The sequence below is a fragment of the Dasypus novemcinctus genome, chromosome 2, assembly GCF_030445035.2.
Source record: "Dasypus novemcinctus isolate mDasNov1 chromosome 2, mDasNov1.1.hap2, whole genome shotgun sequence".
Classification (NCBI taxonomy): domain Eukaryota; kingdom Metazoa; phylum Chordata; class Mammalia; order Cingulata; family Dasypodidae; genus Dasypus; species Dasypus novemcinctus.
In genome coordinates, this window is record NC_080674.1 from 73,833,166 (window position 1) to 73,843,330 (window position 10,165).

Genomic DNA, 10,165 nt, shown 5'->3' on the forward strand with positions numbered 1-10,165 from the left:
ATAATATGAACAGTCCTAACAATCCCATCTTTGTCTTTTCAATACAGCAGGTCATTTTGAAATTATAGAGTTACAGTGTCATAGAATTGAAAGATCCCCATTTCCTTGGTTTTATTTCAAATTATGATTAATGAAAGAAAAGAAGTCTTACTTAGCCATTGATATGTTTAAGTTAATCTTTCATAAGAGAAAAGGAACACAAATTTAGTACAAAGAAAGCAGCCCCAAGCAATAAGTCTCTTTAAGGGAAGAAAAAAAAAGCAATATAATTAACCTTTCCTTCAAAGGAAGGAAAGAAACCTAAACCTGTTATGGTAAATTTGGAAAGATAAATATTTCCCAGTTGTCCGAATATGTGTTTATTTTACTTGATATACTCGAATGATGCAAGTCTATGAAGCAGGAATCTGTGGCAATCCAAATTCATCCACCAGCACACCATCCTTATTCTTTGTGTCAGTGGGAACACCTTCTGGAATTGCAGGTGCAGATGCTGCTTCATCCAAATAGGACCTGTCTTCATCAGCCAGAAGCTCATTACCCAGGGCATCCAGGTCTACTTCTAGGTCATCTTCATCTAAGCCTGGGGTGCCATAACTACGACTCAGCATCTTCCATCATATCCTCTAACTGGTCTTGTAAATCCTTGATCTGATCAATTTTCACTTGCTTATATGCTTTTTTCATTTCATCAACCATGGTCTTGGTGTCCTTCAATGACTGGATGGTGTAATTGGCCTGTTCCATGTTAAATGACTGTTGGGCGAGATTGTCCCGCTGCTGTTCATACATTCATTTTTGCTTTAAAACCCGCAAGGCTTTCTGCTTGACGATATTCTTTGCAGGACCTTCTCTCATCTTCTTGATCTGATCCTTATGCTTCACTAGCTCCGCTTCCAGTCGGGAAATCTTTTTGTCAATGGAATCTGCCCTGCTACGCACCAAAGATCTGGTTCATCTCGGGCGGCCGCGAAGAAACCCAAACACTCCACAAGCCTTCTTTAGAAATGTCCCCAAACTGCTCACTTGTCCCTTGCAGCCATTCAAGAACTGCCAAATGTACTTGAAGACCAACTGGATAGTTTCCCCATGTCCAAACTCCCATCTTCATAGAATTCTTGCCAATCAGAACTCATCTCAGTATTTTGTGTTTATTTTTTTTCTTTATTAGAGAATTTATGGGCTTACAGAACAGTCATTCCCACATACTACCCCACCACCAACACCTTGCATAGCTGTGGGGCATTGTTACAATTGATGATAGCACATTTTAAAATATTTATACTATTTATTAAAGTCCATGGTTTAACCCAGGGTTCACTGTTTGTGTAGTGTAGTTCTGAGGGCAAGCATGCAAAAATTTGGCTCTCAGAACTGGCCGCCTCCGAGGTCTGAGGCATGAAATACGCCTCCCTTGGCTGGCCCCTCGGGACGAGGTATGCACCTACGCCTCCCCGCAGGGGAAACTCACGCAAGCCCCCTCACACCACCTCCGTCTGGGCCAATCTCAGGGCCTCCTACCTCGTAAAGACACGCCTGCTCTCTTCCACCTGTCAGCGAGCTACCCAGCTCAGCCCTCTCAAATTTAAGCTCTCCCTAGTAACTACTGACCAGCCTAGTAGACGAGCTCTGCTTCTATGCCCTTATAAGGTAACAACAGCTAATCTAGCCTGTCAGAACCCAATCACCCTCCACCAATCCCCTCTCTTCATACTCTATAAAACTGCTTGTACTTCCTCAATAAAGTAGACCTGCGCCATCCGCCTCGTCTCCGCAGTTGTCCTTCGAGCCACTGTGCGTCCTCTCACGCCTACGCCTCCCCACCCCGAGCCCCCTGTCTAGAGAAGCGGGGGCTCCTCACCTCATACTTCCATGGATTTTAAAAAAAATATTTTTATCCTGCCTTTTTACTCTTTAAAATGTCTCTCCTTTCTAACACCTTTGAATTCCTCCTGAAAAGAGAGTGACCTGCAAATGGGTCCCCTTGCCACAAGGTTATGAATAAACAGCTTGTGTTCATTTGACCTCAGACTTAGTTTTTTGGGGGGCTTTTTGCTTTTTTATTTTTTTAATTTCAGGCTTAGTTTTGATTTTGACCCTGCCTTAATGTGAGAGGACTGCAGCTCTCAGGGACATGCCCTGTGTCTGCTTGTTCCTGGCACAGCAGATATAATTGGTCCCCTGTTGCCAGCAGCCTTTAACTCTCTTTCCAAATTCCTAGGCTCAATTTCTGCTCCCTGGAGCTGCAGAAGAGGCGCCTGCATCCACCCATCTAAGGAACTCTCCTGTCTGTCCTCTGGGGCATTGCACTTCAGTTCCAGAAAAATCTCCTGGAGACCCACACATGTGCTTTCCACAGACTCCCCACCCAGACCTGGCCCCACCTCCTCACCCTCCCTGCCTTCAGCTCAGGACTTGGGATCCAAGAGGAGTCACATAACCTCTCTGCTCTGCTCCTTTTGCTCAACAGTGAAACAAGAGTGCATCCAGTCAACATCCGCTTACTGAATATTTTCTCTGTGGTTCAAGTTAGAGCCAAAGCCTTAGTGAGAAGACTCCTCCCTTTCCTCTGAGAGGCTGCTGAATGCCACGACTACAATAGCTAGCATTTAGTAAGCACCTAGGGTTTCCTAGGCACAGAGCGAAGCACCTTATGTTCGTTCTCTCCTTTAATCTTCACAGAAATTCTCGGGTCTTATCGCCTTTGTGCCAGTGATGAAATTGAGTTTTAGGGAGGTAAAGCAAGTTGTTCAGGGCCTAAAGAGGCAGAGTCTGATTTGAACCCAGTTGAAGCTGTACGTGGACCACTCTCCTCTATCGCCATGTCTGCCTTCCACCAGACCTTCAGCCTCCCTCCACTCACCCCCATCCCGTAACACAGACCCCGTCCTCGCGCCCATCATCTCCTAAACCCAAATGGGCCTGGGACTGGTCTCCACGGAGTGAGGGCAGGGCTGTGCCACTTTGTCCTTTGTGAGTCCTAAGGCCTACTTTTACAGACACCACCCCATGTGATACCAAATATAGTAAAAAGCACTAGCATTCTATTTTAAAAATAGATGCTGTTGAAAATGTTTTGAAAGGCATTTAATAACTTCCAAAATAATTTTTAAATTTTGATTTGGCCATTTTTTTCTTGTTTTAAAATCAATTTAAATTTTTAATCTAAAACATTTTGTAGGCCTTTGAAAAACGTTCAGCACTGGGCTTATGGTGTCCAAATGATTTAAAAAACATAAAAGCAAACCCTGGGGATGGGGAAAAGGACATCTCCCTATGATCCCACACCCTCCCCAATGTGTAAACTGTCGATTCAACTCCCTTAAGAACTATTTTGCTTCCCCTACAGTGGGCCCTCCTAGATCCTTTACAGTAAAGCTTTGCTGGCATTTCTGACCTGGTGTTCTTTTCACACCTCCAACTCTTTGGTGCAAAGGGAGGTTCACAATTGAAAATGGAAATACGGCTTCTGCCATGCATTGCAGTTTCTCAATTCCTGAATCCAGCGAGGGACAGTCATGTCCAATGACGCACCTTAGAAACACAGGCATTGCTTTACCTCGGGGTGGGTTTTATTTTAAAATGCTTCTATGATGTTTGACACATCCCCTATCTTTGCCTAGACCTCAGAAGAGGGCTTTGCCACCCTCAGAGCAGAGCTGGGATGAGGCGTGTGAGCCCTTGCAGTGCTCCTGCTCTGGGGGCTTGTTAGGCATCATGCTATACGCCGAACAAGCATTAACTCAACATCCTGAGAGGTGGTGATTGCCCCCAGTTTACACATCAGAAAACAGAGAAGTTAAGCAATCTGTCCAAGGTTACTCGGCAAATATTTGGCAGAGCTGGAACATGGGTGGAAGCATCCATACTCTCAGCCACTATAATACACTAGTTTATAAATGCTCTATATGGGGGGCAGGGGGATGGAGGGGGTTCAGATAGCCTTTCATTTCCAAAGGACTTGGTTTGCTCACCTGTGTGTGTTGGTGGGGGATGGGGTATAGGTGGTGTGGCAGTATGATATTATTATGAACCCCAAAAGAGAGGATTATGTTTGTAAAGTGGTCTGTTCCTCTGGGTGTGATACCCTTTGAATGCATTAGATTCAGCTGATATGTCTTGATTAACTGTTAAGATTAGGGCTTTGATTTGACCACTTCAGTAGGATGTGACTCAGGGTTGAGTCCCCTCCCCTTGGTGGGATGATATAAATGGACATTCACTCAAGAAGAAGATGCAAGAAGGGAGAAAGGGCTCCATAGACATGGCAGAGGAGAGAACTTTGATCCTGCAGCCCCAGGAAGAGAGATGAGCCATTAGCCTGATAGTTTGCAGCTGAGTCCAGAAAGAAACAAGCCCTATGCCTGTCTGTAGCTAAGAGAGAGGAAGGCTGAACCCTCACAGACATCTCCCGCCATCTTGCTTCAACTCGTGACAACAGAGTTTGGTGCGGAAGTGCCTCTTTTGGTACCTTGAACTGGACTCTTTAGGGCCTTGTAACTGCGAGCTTTTACCCCAAATAAATACCCTTTATAAAAGCCAACAGATTTCTGGTACTTTGCATCAGCACCCCTTTGGCTGACTAATACAGGTGGTAAACCATGTCTTGCTTTGGGTTCTGTTTTGTTTTGTGTCAGGGGAAGGGGGTGCAGAGAATTTGCCTGGGAGATAGGCTATAGTTAGAACTTTGGTTTCAAGGATGAAAGCCTAGGGAAAGGATTTGGCCAAGGTTGTGAGCTTGAAGTTCAAGAGAAGGTGGGCTACCCCTAGGATGATCACCCAAGACTTGGGAAGGATATGCACAAACAGCATTCCAGGAGGGGTAGAGGCCTGAGCCCACACACACACAGGGACCCACAGTGACAGGATCCAGGACACCCAGTGTCTGATGAGCTGGACACTGACCCCATGACTCTGGAAGCATCAGTAGTGTTCCCCAAGGCCACAACTGGCACCGAGGGAAGGAGATGCCAGGGTAGCCATCCTCCTCCAATGACGTGGTGACTGACAGATGAGGTCCAGGACCAGAGGCTGGTGCCAAGCAAGCTAGAGTTCCTACATAAGCAGGAGGTAGAACCCCAGCAACAACTGATCCTGGGATACTTAACGACTTAGAAGAGTGTGTGCATGCACCAGATTAATTTTTATTTCAAAAAATAAATCTGACCTTTCTTACAATTTGAATGTTATGGAAAATGCATAAGGATATACTTATTTTGGCTCCTTTCCAAATTTTTCCATCTTGTTCAAACTGTGGGGTCCCAAACTAGGTATTTTAGGTTAATCAAGAGTGTATGGAAGAGGTTCAGAATTCACACCAACCAACCCAACGATATCCTGGTCCGTCTGCACATGGTTCATTGTTTTTCAAACCAGGCAGGAGGCCCCTCCTAAGTATGAACCAAATATTTTCCTTGTTCTCTAACCCTGATCTTGTAATGCCCAACACCTGGAAAATGCTCATAAGTGTGAAGGGAAATGTATTTAAGATCTGAATGACCTTTGTGCGCTGACTTATTTTCTGGGTAATGACAGACCTACCCTGGCAATGAGCATTAACCCCCAGCTAGCTGTGACTTGAGCACAACACTTCAGGGACTTTATGCTAGAAGCATCATAATTTGAAATTGCCTGGCACCTCTCAGCAGGTGCTAGACAAGGAGTGCCCTGGAAATAGTTAGCATCTTTCTACATTCTTGACTAGCTAGACTGAGATGGTTAGGATATTATGTCAACTCGGCCAGGTAATTGTGCCTAGTCGTTTAGTCAAGCAAGCACTGGGCTGACTGTAATACAAAGGCATTTACGGACTTTAGTCACCTTGACTTTACTGCAGTGGTAAATCGTAGATAACTGATTACAATTACATCAATCAGGGAGATTGCCATGAGCAATGAGTGATGCTTTATGCAATCAGTTGAATGCCTTAAAATGGGAAGTGATTCCAGCATTAAGTGAGAATTTCCCAGCTCGTCTTTGGACAGCCAACATCTCCCAGAACTCGTCAAGAACCTTCACTGGACTTTCATTGGAGTCCCTGGTTGCAGCCTGCCTGTGGAACCTGGACTTGTGCATCCCCATGGTCACATGAGGGACTCATAACATTGCATACTATTGACAGATTCTCTTGTTGATTCTGTTTCCCCAGAGAACCCTGACTAATACACCAGACCTTCGTCTTGCCTAGCCAAGACTTCAGGAGACTTGGGTTTTAAATTACTTAACATTGAGGAATTTCTTGGGTGAATTACTGAACCTCTCATTTCGTAGTGATTAAAATGGGATGAATATCAAGAAATTTCTGAGAGGAGTGAATGATATAACTTATATAAAGCTGCTAGAACAGAGAAAGTGCTCAGTCATTGGGGGCTGCCCTACCCCACCCACCCCTGCCTTTTGCAGCCCACTCTTTTCTCTCCCAGGCCTCTCTCCATCCATTCCTCAGGGTTGCCACTGGGCCTCTTGTACTTATGCAACATGGTTAAGACTAGCAATCCAGAAATGTTCCTGAACAGAGCAAGTACTAGAAAGAATGCAGTCTGGAGAACTTGACCCAGAAAGACTCATGAATTTCACACTGGAAAAAAAGGGGCACAAAGAATCCAGCTATCTGGGGACTGTAAGTCATGTTCCTTTGGACCTGCCACTGAGAGTCCTGGAAACTGCTTACTTCCACTAGAGTGTCACTTAGTTGAAAAGCAACTAAACATTGCAGGCCAACAGGTGGGCAGTGTCAGAATAGTAAGATCATGGACCTGAGTTCAAATCTTAACTCTGCCATTTCTACCTCTGTGACCTTGGACAAGTCACATAAGCTAGCTGAGCTTATTCTATCATCTATACATTTTTTTTTTTAATTTTTTTATTTTTTATTGACTTTGTAATAATATTACATTAAAAATATATATGTGAGGTCCCATTCAACCCCACCCCCCCACCCCCCCTCTCCCCCCCCCCCAACAACACTCGTTCCCATCATCCTGAACACATCCATTGGATTTGGTAAGTACATCTTTGGGCACCTCTGCACCTCATATACATTGGTTCACATCATGGCCCATACTCTCCTCTATTCCATCATGTAGGCCCTGTGAGGATTTACAATGTCCGGTGATTACCTCTGAAGCACCATCCAGGGCAGCTCCATGTCCCGAAGACGCCTCCACCTCTCATCTCTTCCTGCCTTTCCCCATACCCTTTGTCCATTATGTCCACTTTTCCCAATCCAATGCCACCTCTTCTATGTGGACACTGGTTTGGTTGTGTCCATTGCACCTTTATGTCAAGAGGAGGCTCAGATTCCACCTGGATGCTGGATGCAATCCTCCCATTTTCAGTTGTAATCACTCTAGGCTCCATGGTGTGGTGGTTGTCCTTCTTCACCTCCATCTTAGCTGAGTGTGGTAAGTCCAATAAATCAGATTGTAGGTGCTGGAGTCTGTTGAGGCTCAGGATCTGGCTATCACATTGTCAGTCCAGAGATTCAAATCCCCTAAATATATCTTAAACCCCAACATTAACTGCACCTCCAGCACATTGGCATGAAAGTCTTATGAAGGGAGATCCCATCTGAGTCCAGATTCATCACACATAAACACCATTTCCAAAGAGGGGCCATCTGCCCTGGTAGTTAACCCCATCGGCCATGACCATAACTCCCATGGGTCTCTTTAGCCCTCAAAGGAACCAATATCTGGGGGTTGTATCTGCTTTATCTGTCTCTCTGACTCTGCTCAGTTGTGCATGAGGGCAAACCTTCTGCCAGCCTCCAGACTCTTTTTTAGAAACTCGTAGCCATATAAACTCATTTCTCCTTTCCATTTCCCCCTTACTTTAGGTCAAACAGCATTTTAAAGTCATGGTATTTTATGTAGACAATATCATCTATACATTAAACTTCATGAATACTTGTCACTGTGCCTGGCACAAAGTACACAGAGGCATGATGGCATTATAACGTAGTGGTTTGGAGCCCAGCTCTACCACTTACTAACCCTGTGACCATGGTCAAATGACTGGCTTCTCAATGCTTCAGCTTTTTCATCTGCAAAATGGGGACAATATTATTACTTATTTATCTTTGTAGAAGAGAAGCACACCCTGAGGCAAAGATTTGACAGCAAGGAGTTTATTTGGAAATTTCATTAGAATGTTCTTAGTAGGGGAGTAGGAAAATGAAATGGGGAAGAGAAGGAAGCCAATAGTTACCTCTCTGGGCAACTGGAGTTTATTTTCACTGGTGAACTCTGGGACAGTGTGTAGAACACACCTCAGTATTATCTCAACAGAAGGGCAAGAAAGCTGGTGTATTTAAACACCAAATCCCTACCTGTCACTGACTGGGGACTGTTTCTGAGGACCTTACCTCTCAGCACCCCGAGTGTCCTACATGAGGACTGAGAGTGCTCCTGCCAGAAGAAAAAAGTAAAAAGGTTATTCAGGCAGAGAGTTGCAGATGATTGCAGTTAACAGTCTGCAGAGCAGAGGAGAGTGAGAGGGGATATGGACAGGACATCTGCTGTACTACTTTATAGGGTCATCATCAGGATTTAATCAAATAAGTATTTAAAGTTCTTAGAACAATGTCTGGTATGGACTAATTGCTCTCTCATTTCACTTTTACACTAAACAGGTTCAAATAATATTTCACTTAAAAACATTTCAAAATACATTGATTGTTCTCAATAATTTTTTATTTAATGGAATGAAGGAATTAGGAAAAAGAAAAGCAATTCAATTCAACAAATAGTTACAAGCAACCCACCACACCTGTGAGGCACTGTGTTTCCAATAGAAGTAATGAAGTTGTGTATCCGAGACAAGGTTCTACTCCAATCACCTCTTCCTAAGCATATCCTTTTGCCTGCTATCCTTAAAAAAAAACTTTTCTTCATTGGTGACCTCTTCCTTCTTTCAGGTTACAATTTGCAGGTAGAGTTATTGGTAATCTTTGAAAACTCGGGGCTGATATGTAAATTTCTAAAACAACAGAGATAAACAAATCCCAATTTTCAATTCTATAAACTATAAACCAATAATGATTTCAAAGAACAACTTGATCACCAAGAGCTCTCAGTAAGCCCACTCAACATTTTAAAAAAATCATACTATCCTCCTATATTACAACCTAGTCCTTCACTTTTAAATGTGAATGGGCCATCAGGAACCAATACTTTGGGGAAGTGGATGTGGCTCAACTCCTTGGGTGCTGGCCTACCACATGGGAGGTCCCAGGTTTGGGTCCCAGTGCCTCCTAAAAGAAGATGAGGAGATGCTGTCTCCTCCTGCAATGAGCTAGACTCTGCCCCTGCCACAGATGAAGATGCCACAAGCCAGCAGACACTGCAGCCCATGGGAAGCAGATGTGGTTCAGGCTACTGGGCACTCCCCTTTCATGTGGAAGGTCTCAGATTTGATTCCCGGTGCCTCCTGGGGAAGGTAAGCAAACAGTGAGCAGATAGATAAGACAACCACCTGGGGGTGGGGAAGGGTAAATAAAGAAAAAGAACTAAAATAGATCATCTAAAAAAATTAATAATTTGGAAAAAATCAACAGCATAAAGAAGACCAAAAAGGGACAAAAGGAATAATCTACAACAGAGGGAACAGATTTAACACAGGAAATAAAAGAGAATCTTTAAAATTTGATATTAATATACTTTGAGAAATTTCAGAAATTATTATAAACACAAAACAAGAACAAGTTGCTCTGAAAAAGAAATGTAATAGAGAACAGTAAGAAGAGTTCTTGGGTAGTAAACATATCATTACCAAATTTAAGTATTTAATTTTTCAAATATTTGAAAAATTTCCCACAATTTAGGGCAAAAAAGATAAAAGAAATAGAACATATAAGGGAAAATAAGAGAGCTAGATGATGTATCAATTCAGAACATCCACCTAAATTGAGTTCCAAAAGAAAGAGAAGAGAAAAACATGAAGGAAATAAAATAATAAGTGATATAATAGCAAAAAGAGCTCCATAGCTGAAAAAAGGCATACTGTGGCCTTAAATATATTTGTAAATTCTTTGGCCCTCTTCCCTTTAAAAAGGTGGAACTTAATTCCCCTCCCCTTGAATATGGGCTGGGCTTAATAAATCACTTCTAATGAATAAAATGTGGCTTGTGCCTTCCAATCCTAGGTCAAGGCATTGCCTCTTATG

General features: G+C 43.4%; 1 pseudogene; it reads right to left on the reverse strand.

Annotated features, from left to right (window-relative positions):
• Positions 1-221: 221 nt before the first annotated feature.
• On the reverse strand, positions 222-1,866 carry LOC101427613 (charged multivesicular body protein 5 pseudogene; annotated as a pseudogene).
• Positions 1,867-10,165: the final 8,299 nt, after the last annotated feature.